Source organism: Otolemur garnettii, unplaced genomic scaffold (genome assembly GCF_000181295.1).
Source record: "Otolemur garnettii isolate 467f Iridium unplaced genomic scaffold, OtoGar3 scaffold00003, whole genome shotgun sequence".
NCBI lineage: Eukaryota > Metazoa > Chordata > Mammalia > Primates > Galagidae > Otolemur > Otolemur garnettii.
The window spans coordinates 46,680,939-46,694,576 of record NW_003852398.1 but is presented as its reverse complement, the minus strand read 5'-3'; the positions used below and the strand labels follow the sequence as shown (position 1 = coordinate 46,694,576).

Sequence of the window (13,638 nt, the reverse complement as noted above, 5' to 3'; positions counted from 1 at the left end):
CAAAGAAAGCCCCATCAGATCTGGCCCCAGACTGCACCTCTTACTGGTCAGTCTCCTCTCTGCTACTGGGTCCAGTAACACCAGACTTCTGAGGGTCCCCAGTACCTCAGGGGCACCTCCACTTTTGTTTTACTGCCCCTGCTGGCCTCTGTCAGGAATTTGCTCCCCCAAACAGCCTTGGCTCATTCCCTCACCTCCTCCAGATCTTTGTTCAAATAACACCATGACAATGACATTCCCTGGTCACCTATTTAACATTTCACACTGTCATTTGCATTTTCTAAACTGTCACCCTACTTAGCTTTTCTTTTTTTTTTTTTTTTATTAAATGATAGCTCTATACATTAATGCAAACAGGGAGTACAGTGTAGTGTTTTCACATACATTTTGAAACACTTTCATCAAGCTGGTTCACATAGATTTCATGTAATTTGCATAGTCATTGTGTCAAAACATTTACCCTACTTAGCTTTTCTGCTGCTTTATCACCTTTGGCATAGCTTAGATTCTACTGGTTTACTGTCTCTGGTTTCTAAAACTGAACCTTCATGAGAACAAAGCTTTTGATCTCTTTTATTTGGTCCTCTCTCCCCAGGTTCTAGAAGAGTATCAGGAACTCTATAAGAACATTTCTGAATGAATGATGCTGGCATCAGTGCCCAGAGTGTGGTGGGTGCAAGGCCGATGCATTTATGGATATTTTGAGAATCCTCCCAAGGCTAAGGTTTCTCACCTCTCATTGATGACCCCAGGGATACCTCCTTTACCTCCCCACTTAGGACTGTCTCATCAGGTCATCCCCTGCTGTGGTCATGCCCTCCAGGTAGTCCAGTGTTTCTCAAGACCACTCGACACATTTCCTTTCTGTGAGGCCCTCACCTGGCAGATGGGAAACTCACATATCCTTTGCTTTCCACACTCTGGAAATGCCCAACTGAGACTTAGGTGTGAGTGTGGCTCTTTCTCCCTCCTCCCCTTCCCACACTTCCCACGGACAACTCTTTTCAAAAAGTATCTTCAATGCAGTTCTCTTCAACTTTTTTAAAGATTCACTTTTTATACAGCCTGGAAGTCAGTGATGATTGCTGAAAGCAAAACAATCTTTCTGCTCCTTTCCCTCCTTCCCTCACCCTGATCCTACCACTTACCACTTCTGAAAATACGAAGGACAACAATCTACCCAGTTGAGCCCAGGAGTCTGAGACCAGCCTGAGCAACAGAGTATGATCTGGTGTCTAAAAATAAGTACATACATATATCCATACATACATGCATACAGACATAAATAAATAAAAAAGACAGTAGTTTAACAGGATGGTAGTATTTTAAAAGAACAACACAGTAAAATTTAAATTATCTTAAGGAGAAACATTCTAGAATACATCTTATTCAAGAAATGCACACACTTTCTTGATTCTGGGTAGAAATATTAATATTTAATTAACTAGCCACTACAAATAGTGTTTACATATACTACCCTAAAGGATTTATATAAAATGTAACATTACGCTTTGAGGGGAAAAAACCCATCAAAATAACAATCTTCCCTCTTGAAGCTATAAGGAAAAGATATAGAAGGAATAATTTAAAATGTAAAATCAAATTTCAAACAAATGCCATAATACTCTACTCCCTCATTTTCTTAACTAGTTCATTATGAACAATATTTTCTCTACTACAATAAATTAAGGAGAAGATTCTATGTGGGAGGAAAAATTATGATTATCTGGTTTGTGAATAGCTTGTCTTCTATGCGTTTATTAAGTCAAATTAATCTTCCAGGCCTACAACTGAGTTTTCACAGTATGGTTTTGCTAAAGCATTGGACGAGATGTTTTTGGTTTGTTTGCTTTCTTGTTTTGTTTTGGCAGACGTCAAATGTTTTCTACTACAAAACTTCTTTGAGGACTTCAAATCTGTTGTACTTAGAACACAACAAAATACGAAAACGATCTCTGATATTTTTCCCCCAAATATCATTAAAAAACTTTTTTAGTTAGTGCATTTTATTTTCTATGAGTTACCAACTACTTTTTTTTGCTATTTTTCTATTACGTGTTAGGCTTTTGTTATGTCTATTTCTGAGGATTATCTTGGCCTTTCATCTTTCATAAGAGTTGGAAATGTTTTCCTCTGTTTGACATTTTTCTTCTGAAAATTGATGTCTTTGACATTTCCCATCTTCTTCCTTTGAGAACCACACCCCAATACCTAGTGCTATATCCTTTAATCGCCCACAGTACTTCTTACATAACACAGTCTATACATATGCTCATTTAAAGGTTTCAGTATTAAGTCTATTCTAATCAGCAATATTTTTAAGAATGACATCCACAATTTTGATGCACTACCCATGCTATCTTTCTCACAACATTTTAAAAGATTGTAACTGTGAAAATAAAACTTGTTTGTCCACAGACCATCTAAAAACATCTAGCTCATCACTATGAAAACAGCTGTGAAATTAAGGAGAAGTAAGACCATTCGAAATACAGGGTAAGAATAACAAAAATCAAGAACAGGGGTTGGCAAACTGAGCTCACTGCCTGTCTTGGTAATTAAAATTTTATTGGAACACAGCCTCACTCACTTGTTTATATGTCTAGGACTGATTTTGCACTACAGTGGCACAGTCGCACACTGCCACAAGAACAATATGATCTTCAAAGCCTAAAATATTTACTACTTGGCTCTGTACAGTAAAAGTCTGTTGAGCTCTGATCTAGAAGGGCCTGCACTTAGGGTGCCTCATAAAGATTCTTGAGTACACTCTGATTTAGAGACGTGAAACTAGACATCATAGCATTCGAGTGAGGTTTATGCAACAATGCAAGATCAAGAGGTCATTGGAAAACCACCCTTTAAAAAAGGCCCTTTCTTGGTAAAAATGAACTAAAAAAATAATAAAAAATAATACATAGAAGGAGGCATTCTTCCTCTCTCCCAAGGACTGGAAAATGAAGGTCAACATACAAGTTCAAATGAACCCTAAAGGATCTATCACTTTTACAATCCTCTCTTTTACCAACTTTTTTTAAAGAACTACCAAATACTTAATACTATTTTTGCTATGTAACAGGTCTTTACCAATATCCTTACAGAGATAAGAAGAAAATAAAAAGGGCAGCACCTGTAGCTCAGAGGATAGGGCACCGGCCATGGACACTGAAGCTGGTAGGTTCGAATTCAACCTGGGACAGGCTAAAACGACAATGACAACTGCAACCAAAAAATAGCCAGGCGTTGTGGTAGGCACCTGTAGTTCCAGCTACTTGGGAGGCTGAGGCAAGAGAATTGCTTAAACCCAAGAGTTTGAGGTTGCTGTGAGCTGTGATGCCATGGCACTCTACCCAGGATGACAGAGTAAGATTGTCTCAAAAAAAAAAAAGAATTAAATGAAGAGCTTCTTTGCTTCTACATTATAGGGCTATTACGGTATTCTGTCACTAACAGGAGAAGAGAAATTTTACATAGACCTGGTAGCATTTCGAGGAATTTGGAAGATGAAATTTATGGCTAAAGAATATGTTTCTGCTTCAGATCAGCATCAGCGATAGCTAGTTCAGTCAAGCCCCAGTAAATTTAACGTGAATGTGAATGACAGTCACGTTCAATGTAAATGTCAACGCAGCTGTTGGTAAACAGAGACTAAAGCATCCTCTGCCACTGGCCGGCATTCTGGCCTTGCAGGACAAGGCAACCCTGCACCTCAGCCCTTCTTGTGTCCTGTGTGTGCTGCTGCTAGATTAAGACAAGAATATACCTCAGGTGGTTTTCATAATTAAACCCCCAAGGACACGTGGGCATGTAAAATGTGAACCCGCAGCCCTCTAGGAAAACCAAAGCTCACGTAAAATCACAGTCCCTCATTAATATCTACATGGCATTAAAAGAAACTCTCTCATACTGTGACCAAATGTATTTATTCACCTAATTATTTATTTGGAGTTGTGTCCTCTGAAATCCGGGCTATTTAAAATAGCCGTGCTCTGGAAATAAATAACCCAACTGCCGGCACCTGGAGAAACCATTGATTTACTCTTGCGAGGAAAGCTAAAATCTACAAAATCTTAAATATCATCTTTAAAATATAATTAGGTGTACTAAAATCTAGTAGAGGAAAAGTATAGATGGCAACATTTTACGACTGAATATGAAAAGATTGCTTTAGGATAAGAAGAGAGGTCTTAGCCTGGGACTCAGAAAGGAAGATAACCTAAGCTTTGCCACAGCTTTCTGTATTTTACAACTTTAGTAAATTGCCATAATATATTTCTAAGAATGTATCTAAAATAAATTAGTAGCCCATAAAAACGTTTTACAGTCCTTCAAACATTTTTCAATGCTTGGTAGTGAATGCAGTCTATGCATAGTGTATATAAACATACCGTGTATAGCCATATGTATACACAGACCATGTACAGCCGTATATACAGACCATATATACAGATACCGTGTATACACAGAGTGTGTGTACACATACCTATTTAAACATACCATGTATACACACATAAGTGACAGCACTGGCAGGAAGTGTAGTCCTGGATCTAAATATTGTATTTCAAGTTTTGTTGTATTTTTACTTGCCTGTAGCAGGATAGTACTTTAAACCAATTTCCTCCAGGCACCGAGACATGGTAATTTATGACATTCCTTCTCTCTGCCTCCCTCTGTTTCTTCCTCCTTCCCTCCCTCCTTCTCCTTCTCCCTCCTCCTTCCCTCCCTCCTCCTCCTTCTCCTGCTTTTTGTCTAATAGAATATATAATATACATAATAAAACTGTCATAGAATATATGATAAAACTAGCATTTTATTTTGGCCTGCATTGTTGCATTACTGTGTTTTCATTTCCACTATGAAATAGCAATTATTTAATAATAAAAATAAAAATTTGTTGAGCCATTATTGAGTAAGCAAAATGCAAGTACATTTCAGTTTATATGTTTTTTGCCTAAAGATAAAGTTAAAAATGTTCATCTGATTCTTTCATTCCAGAGTCCAGTAGGTTTTTCTGTCATTACCACACACCTTATTTTACGTCTCTGAGAAAGATGTCTTGGAGACTCTCACTTTTTCCAGTGATTTTCAGCAGACGTTGCTCCGCGAGACTCATGTGAATTACTTTACCATGCTTTTTTTTCTTTTTTTTTTTTTGTATTTTTTTAAAAAGTATTTAAATACCTAATGATACTGAGGAAACAACATTGGTTCCCAACGTTTGGGAATATTTCTCTGATTCCACCAAAGTGCAATTTCCTGACCATTGTCTTATGCTAAATAAATCAAGTCCTCAGGGTCTCAAATGTCCATCGCTCTAATGTGGGTAAGACCAGGGCAAAGAGTGTAAAAACAGGTCAAGAGCAGCCAGGAATTAATGGACAAGCTTGAATCCTTAGTTCCACATTCCCTCATCATGATGGATTTGAGATCATTTCATGGCCTGCTAACACTTCCATCAGACTAGGCAAAAATATGTCCAATTTTTGTTAAGAATAACAAAAATTTTGTTACTTTTAAATTTTGTGTTAGTTTTCCATAAGAGCTCAGTTATTGGCAACTGTACGAAAAGCCACCATCTAATACATCAAGACTCTTTTACAATTAATTTATTTGTACTATCCCTGAACTCTTTAACAAAGACCTAAAGTGCCAATGCATTATCTTATATAGTACCCATAACAACCCCAGGTGGAAAAGACCACTAATTACCCTCCTGTCAGGATTCTGGCATCAATGTGCCTGAGACGCCCCAGTTCTTACGAGGTTTGCAGCTGGAGCACAGATCCTGACACTGGGCCCCTGGGCTGTCTCCTCTCCCCACGCTTAGGCTCTGAATTATACTGAAAACGTAAATGGTCATTTCTCTTTACAATTTTCCTCTTGTTAGTGGGATCAAAAACTTTGGAAAATCAACCTGTTATAAAAGAAAGTCAAAATAAGAGCTGGATATTTCAGTTTGATCTAGATTCACAATCTGGATCAAAGCCTTTTCCACGTCCTCAAGATTATCATCCTTTGTTGAATGATGTTTGGGTGGGCTATGTCTTTTTCTCCTCAGACATCAAGTTTGTAATGAGTATATTCTCCACTGTGCCTCAAAGAAAGAACTCTCTCTCGTCTAGTCTTTGACGGAAAACTATTAATACGTGTGCAACTTTCCATGTAAACCGTTTTGTTTAGGTTGAAATTAAAAGAGTGATGTCACGTCAGTAATTCCTCCTGAAATACTGTGGTGAGTTGACTAATACTGTCAAGGTGGTGTCCAAGTTCCTTAACACATGTGTTTTACTAGTCAAAGCCATTTGTGGTAAGAAACTAAAAGAGTTTGGATTGGCAACTTCGGATAAATATCCAGGAGGTGATAAGTGCTAATTCTGCCTCGTTTGTCAGCTCGGGGCTGCCGTTTGGCTGCCCCTCTGGAGTTCCTATCACTCCTTCCCGGCTGGTCTCACTTTCTGTTTATAAGACACAGAGGAACTCCTAAAAGTCAGCCTAAAAAACACCACTGCTACTATGCCCTTCTCAAATGGGTTATAAAAGCATCAATGCTTCAGATTTCCATTTTAGATTTTAACTCTTAATACACATTCTCCAGATGAATCTGGAAGGAACTTCTAAGCTACGCAATGCTCTGCTTCCGATGTAAATATATCTTAAGAAAAGCAGAGTCCTTAGTGCAAAGAACTTTTACTACCAATTTATCTGATTACAAGTAGTTGTCTATAGAAAGAGAGAGAGAAAGAGAAAGAAACAGAGCCTGCTGAATGTCCTTTTGGCTGAGCACACATAGGAAACATGGCAAGTGGAAACTGGTTTTGAGAATTAAAGCCAGTAGATCCACTAAAAAAAAAAAAAAAACAGTGTGGGAATGTTTGGCGATACTGATGTTTCTACTGTATCATTTCTTAATCTGAATAATGAGCCTGGTGTCTCATGGAAGAGACATAAAGAATAATCCAGAAGATTCAGCTAGCCCTTTGCATCCGAGCAGAGTCCCTTACCAGGTCTCCGCCAATCTGGGGAGAGAGCTGAATGGCACACAGCCTGGGATGAGGTGCTGGTCACCCTAGGCGCAAAGAATACCAAGCTCGTTTTTTCTCAGTCAGGCACCAAGCAATGATCAGCCAACACTAGGCGCTAATGTTGTTGCGATCTCAGCTGATTATACAAAGATCTGTATCTTTGTAGCCTTTATTATGCCAGGGCAGAAACAATGTTTTTTTCCAGTCATGCAATTTATAATCTCCACAGCCAGTGCCAGGATCACTAAACTGTATCTCCTTCTGGCTTTGCTACCATGTTTCCACGAAAATTAGACACTGTCTTATATTTATTTTTTCTCAAGAAGACACTCTAGGGCTTATTCTCAGGGGATGTCTTATTTTTATTAAGTATAATACAGCAATCGACATTTATTCAAATACACTTAAGTCATCTTCTTCTGGAACCTGACAGGGGGAGCCGACCTTGTTGGTGGGGCTGGCGCTAGTGATGCATGAACTCCTTTACCCCAGCCATTTGCAAGCACAATAGGATGCCTGAGACCACGGTTACCATACACACACCTGTGCAAGTGCGAATGGCCCTGAGAAAGGAGCTGTGGCAAATAAAAGGTATTCCAGTCTTCCTTACCACTCCATGCCCAAATGCATGGCATGGCTATGTAGATACACTGAATAGCCATGCCCATCACTAGGTCTTATTATCAGGGTAGGGCTTATATTTAACAAATGCATAGAAATCCTGCGAGGGCTTATTTTGGGGGGTAGGTCTTATTTTCAGGGAAACATGGTAGATGTCCCAGGGTACCACAAAACATGCAATGGGCAGAGGGAGACCCGTGTTCCTGTCACTACTGAGGTCTCTGTGAGTGCCCCCTGTCAGCACGGTCCTGGGCTGGGTCTGTGCTGCCTGGTCATCCACCTTGGATTGCTCAACAGCACCTGGATACCAGCAATCCTTGTGTTACTGCCTTACCCAAATAATCTTGAGAAAGTTACTCTGCCTCTCTGTGCCCCGGCATTCTCATCTGTAAAGTGGGCTAGTGGTAGTAACCTACGTCACGGCTTTGTGGTAATGATTTAATAGAACCCATGTAAAGCAGATTAAGCATAGTCTAGACTATAACAAGTGCTCAATTAATATGAGCTCTTATTAATGTGTTACTTGGTGAACATAACTTGCTGGCAGTCAAGCAAAAAAAGTTAAGCTACAATGTATAGCTGGGCCTTGTGGTGGGCACCTGCAACCCCAGCTACTCGGGAGGCTGAGACAGGAGGATCACTTGAGCCCAAGAGTTTGAGGTTGCAGTGATCTATGACACCAAGGCACTCGACTCAGGGCTACAGAGTAAGACTCTGTATCTAAAAAAACAACACACACACACACACACACACACACACACAAACCAAAGTACAAGTGACAGAGGAATAAATTATTTGCTATGGGGGAAAAGGGTAGGATTGATTTTGGGAGCCCCAGCTGTTTTATTCATATACATGTTTTAACTACAATGTTATAAATTTCTTTTAAAAAGATTTAAAGATGATCATTTTCATGGTTTCTAAATTTATAACCTAAAAAATCTTGCCTATTTCCATTATTAATCATTCTCTTACTTTACTCTTGATTTGAATATGTGGCTTTCCCTTTGAGAAAGTCAATGAGATTTATTTACTTTTTATTTAAAACTTACTATACTTTTATCCAATGTACTCTATACTAACATGAAGCCAGCAGATGATCTAATACACACCCACATAAGAGAAAAACTCAAATCAATTCAAGGTGGGGGGAGAGGGAACCAGAGAGTGGAGAGAGAGGAGAAGTGGGGGGATGGGTGTGCTCCCACTTAGTGGGCACAATGTTAGGGGGTACGGCACACCTCTTGGGGGGTGGGACACAATTATAAAAGAGACTCTGCCTAACAAATGCAAACACTGTAACCTGTTTCTTTGTACCCTCCAGTTAACCTGAAATTTAAAAGAGAAAAGAAAGGGTGCAAAATTAAGAAAAAATTAAAATTAAATTAATGTACTTTTGAGTAATATGAGTAACAACAAGTACTTTCAGTTTAGCACAGTAAGTTTATTTTCCACGGTTTATCAAAGCAGAGTTGGAACAATAGCGGACTGTGCTAACAAATTCTATGAGTTTCACGAGCATAAACAAATATATTTGTTGTCGCAAATCTCAGACTACAAAATGCTGTGTTAATGGAACAAAGCTGAAAACTCTTCAGAATCAATTTCAAAAAACTATGTGACCCACAAAGAGCCATTGAAGGGAGACTTTCCAATTCAATGATGCTCTTTCCCTGCCTCTCACGTAAGCCAGGAAGAATAACCAGCTCCAGGAATGTTAAAGAAGGTATAGTCTGGAAGGGAGCAGGCAGGGACATCTGGCACCTACTTGTGCCTTATCCACACGGAATGAACTTCAAGTTCAAGTATTTTATTTAAAAAAATGCTAGCCAGTGTGTGGATGTCCCCTTTCATATTCTATAGATGTATTCTGCTTCCTTTTCACATGAAAACTAAATGGATATAAGTGAATGTTTAAAAAGAATAACTGAAACAGCCTTCTCTTTGGATGAGAAGGAAAGGTTTACTCCACTGAAGAATCACTGTACCCGCTGTATGACAGAATTAGGAAATTAGATTTTGGAACCTAACTGGCTCAGGAGAAATAAGACATGATTTTCAGGGGGCATCTTGAGAGGTTTTATGAAATTTGGTACTCTGAGCAAAGAGGGAAGATAACTGATTCTTTTTCACTCACACACACATGCACTTCAACAGAGAGAGAGAGAGAAAAAAAAAGAAATGCACCTTTCTTTCTTCTCTGGGCTCAGATGTATAGCTTGGGCAGTAGTCTATATCTGAACATGGGGTGGAGGGAAAGAGTCATAGGAGAGCCTACCAGACAAATGATATAAAACAAAGTCAATCTCCAAGACAGATATGGAGTCATGGATTTCAAACATCAAATCAGGAAATGAATACTGCCTCTAGCATTAAAAAAATGTTTGGTATAAACTCTGTAGGTGCGAACTTGACTTTTTTGGCAGAGCAAGTCTTTCAGAATGAAGGCACCCCAATGAATGAACAGAGACATTTCTCTTTCTTTCATATAGAAAACAAAGATCTCTGACCTGAGAAGCATAACCTCCCAGTGACCAGAGAAGGATAATGGCATAGAAGATCTAAGAACGTCAAACTGCATTTAATGCTTATGCTACTGTCTTTCAATGGCAACCAGAGCAAGATCAAATTATCAAGAAAATGTAAAACAGTCATGTAAAGGAAAAATTTCCTTGATGACCATCGTTGGCCACTTTCCCAGTAGAATTTTGGCACTGGGCTCACCTTTTACCTCCTTTCTGACCATCCAACTCAACTCAAATAAATTAACTTATCATGTGTCCTATTTCTAATTAATCAATATAAATTCCTAAGGAGCCTACTATACACCAGAAACTGTTCGAGGCTCTGGGATACGGCAGTAGACAGAGTCTCTGTCCTCAGGAGCTTACTCAAATGGTGGGATGAGCCAGTCAGGACACATACAAAATATCAATAAGAAATTTAGAAAATTAATAAGCTAATTAGATTCTTGTTAAGGATATTGTCATATTCCTTATTACTCAGATCCAAAATGCTGGAGTTATTCTTTTTATTTCTGAACTACCTAGAAACTTAAAAGACCATAAGAGATTTCTTTAGAGAATTTCAATGCTCTATGAACAGAAATAGGAAACGTCCTATAATGAAAACACGAAGGGCAGCATTTAAAAATAAAAATTGCCAATACTGCTGTATTTTACATTCACCTTATAATTCATATAAGACGTTAAAATGCCTGGATCTTTAACAGCTCATCAGCTGTTACATAATTGCTGTGGTTATATTTTTATTTAGAGCAAACACTAACTTTAAATTCATGGCAACATTTTTACAGACACACTACAATTCAAAGCCTGCCACTAAGTGTAGCAATAGTTTATAGTCTTTCTGAAATACGTTGCACTACCAATTACACTGGATAATTTTATATAAGTACATAACACTGGCTCTTTTACATGAAAGAACAATATTATCTAAAGAAAATCAGTAACAGCCACTTCTAAGACATTTAGACAAATGTGACTTAGACACAAGTCAAAGCTTCATAAAACCTCTAGATTTTAAATTCTAATCACTGCCTCTTCTCATTCTGCTGTTTCCCACCAAGCTCAAATACTAAACCCCACAGTTCCCTCTGGGGAATGGTTAGATGGACTTGGCTGCCTGGGCAGGAAGTAAGGAAGGACACAGATGGATTGTCTCTGGGTGGTGCCCACATGGTGTCATTGCCCCCTTTCTAAAGGACATGGACAAGTGGCGAATAAAGGGTTGCACTGTCCTTCTCCAATCTCTGGCTTGGCTCTGTGCGTTGTTTTGATGAAACGTAATATAGAAAAGCCTTGTTCCATTTTCAACTAAGAATACACTGATGTGTAACAGAAACGTCACAACCACCATCATCAGTCAGGGGCCGTGCCTTTTCACCTATAATCAACATTGTCTTTGTTCCTGAGTACGTCTAGTGTGGATATTATTCCAGAAGTAAAAAGTGAAGGGGAGTGACAAAAGTCTGACCAATAGAACCAACTCAAAAACAACAACCAAACTAGGAAGGAGAATACAGAAAGTTAGCAAGAAAAGAGCAACACCAGAACTGCTGTAGATCCCTGAATTTCTGGTGCATTTCTTGTGCTCATTCAGGTAATTTGGTTACCTTTTCCCATCTACCAAGTATTATTTTTAATCTTTCCACTATAGACGGACTTTAATTATTGACACTGTATTTAAGTAGAATAAACTACTTGGGCATTCTTGCAAATAATTTCACAGAGGATTTACTCAGCCCTTAAAATGATCAACTACATTTCATTACCTTCTTTTTACAGGGGAGCATGAAATGAACTTGCAGTAATGGTGAAATGAATAAAACTATGAAGACTAATTTGGAGCTGATTACAAATGAGCCAAGGAAAATGGAAATACAGGAGGATGCACATATCATGGGCTTATGGGATGATGGTTTGAGGTGTTGAAAAAATAGCAGTGTCCACATCCCAATTCTTGTCAATCAAATAGTTCATATCCCCTTTCACCTTCTATAACTAAACATTCAATCTGGCCTATTCCCAAGCAACAACAAAAAATAACCCAAAATATTCCCTTTGGCAAAGAAAAGAACAAAAGCCTTAAGTTGAGTTGATAATAAGAGTTAGGTCACCAAGAAAAGACAATAGTTATAGTCCATTGCCTTTAGAAAACTACCTTAGATGAAATAAATTTAATTAATACAATAGCTGAAAAGATAATTGTTATACTTCAAAACTACTAGAAATGTCAAAACTATTCTGAATATATATGATCATTGGAGCTACATATATCTAGAAGCTTCTTGAATTTGACAATAATGATAAAGAGTTTGATCACAGAAAAATATAACAAGTAAATTTCTTCTATTTGAAGATACTGATACCACTTACATTTCATTATCGTAATTCATATTAATAGTCCAGAAAATTATTAGTTTTTATATCTTTATTTGAGCAAGCTCTTCTGTTTTTAGTGGCAATTGCCAAATCCTTCCTGAGTCAATTATGCTTTTTAAAAACCTAGGTAGCTAGTCAAGCAACAATATTCATCATGACAATTGAAATATTTATATCATAGGCGACGCCTATAGCTTAGTGGATAGGGCGCCAGCCACATACACTGAGGCTAGTGGGTTTGAACCCAGCCCGGGCCAACTAAAACAACAATGACAACTGTAACAAAAAAATAGCCGGGCGTTTTGGTGGGCACTTATAGTCCCAGCTACTTGGGAGGCTGAGGCAAGAGAATTGCTTAAGCCCAAGAGTTGGAGGTTGCTGTGAGCTGTGATGTTACAGCACTCTACTGAGGGAGACATAGTGAGACTCTGTCTCAAAAAAAAAAAGAAAAGAAAACATACTTCATAAATCTGACTTAACTAATCTTACTCAACCAAAATATGCTTGATGTGTGGCACATTTAGCAGTAAACAAAATCAAATCAGAACAGGAAATGTTTTCCATAAAAACCTGAGGGGACATTCAGTTGCTCCCATTCCTCTGATTTTATTTTTCTCATTAAAACCCAATCTATGACATATTTAAAGTTCTCTCCATACAACAGTAACACATAGAAAGTAAGAAGCTGCACGCAGCCTGGAGCACTGACCAGGTGAAGGCTATCTGCTCTCCACCCTTTGTGCCCCGGCCCATTTGACAAGACTGAGATAATCACCAACTGCATAAACTCAGTGGGTGGGATGTGTTGCTACACGAATGTTGGAAAACAGTCACACAATTCTTCTCTGGTTTACAGAGTGAGAGGAGGGGGATAAAGCAAATAATTCAAAAATTATTGAGGCTTCAGAGAAATTAGCTCTGCCTTGGACACCTACAGGCCTGGGTGGCAGCTCCGTTCATTCTATTGCAATTGTTCAGCTAAATCTGGTTTTGCACTTGGGCTTTAGTTCAGTAATATTCTCGCCTGAAAGCTCCAAAGCTAATCATCTTGTTCATGCTTCTGCCAACAGTAGCTTCAGCTACTGTTAGGC

The 13,638-nt window shown here is 38.5% G+C and overlaps 1 protein-coding gene across 1 annotated transcript in view; it reads right to left on the bottom strand.

The window, feature by feature from the left end:
* Positions 1–13,638, bottom strand: part of FBN2 (fibrillin 2) — a 247,395-nt gene that overhangs the window by 149,314 nt on the left and 84,443 nt on the right. The window lies entirely within an intron of this gene.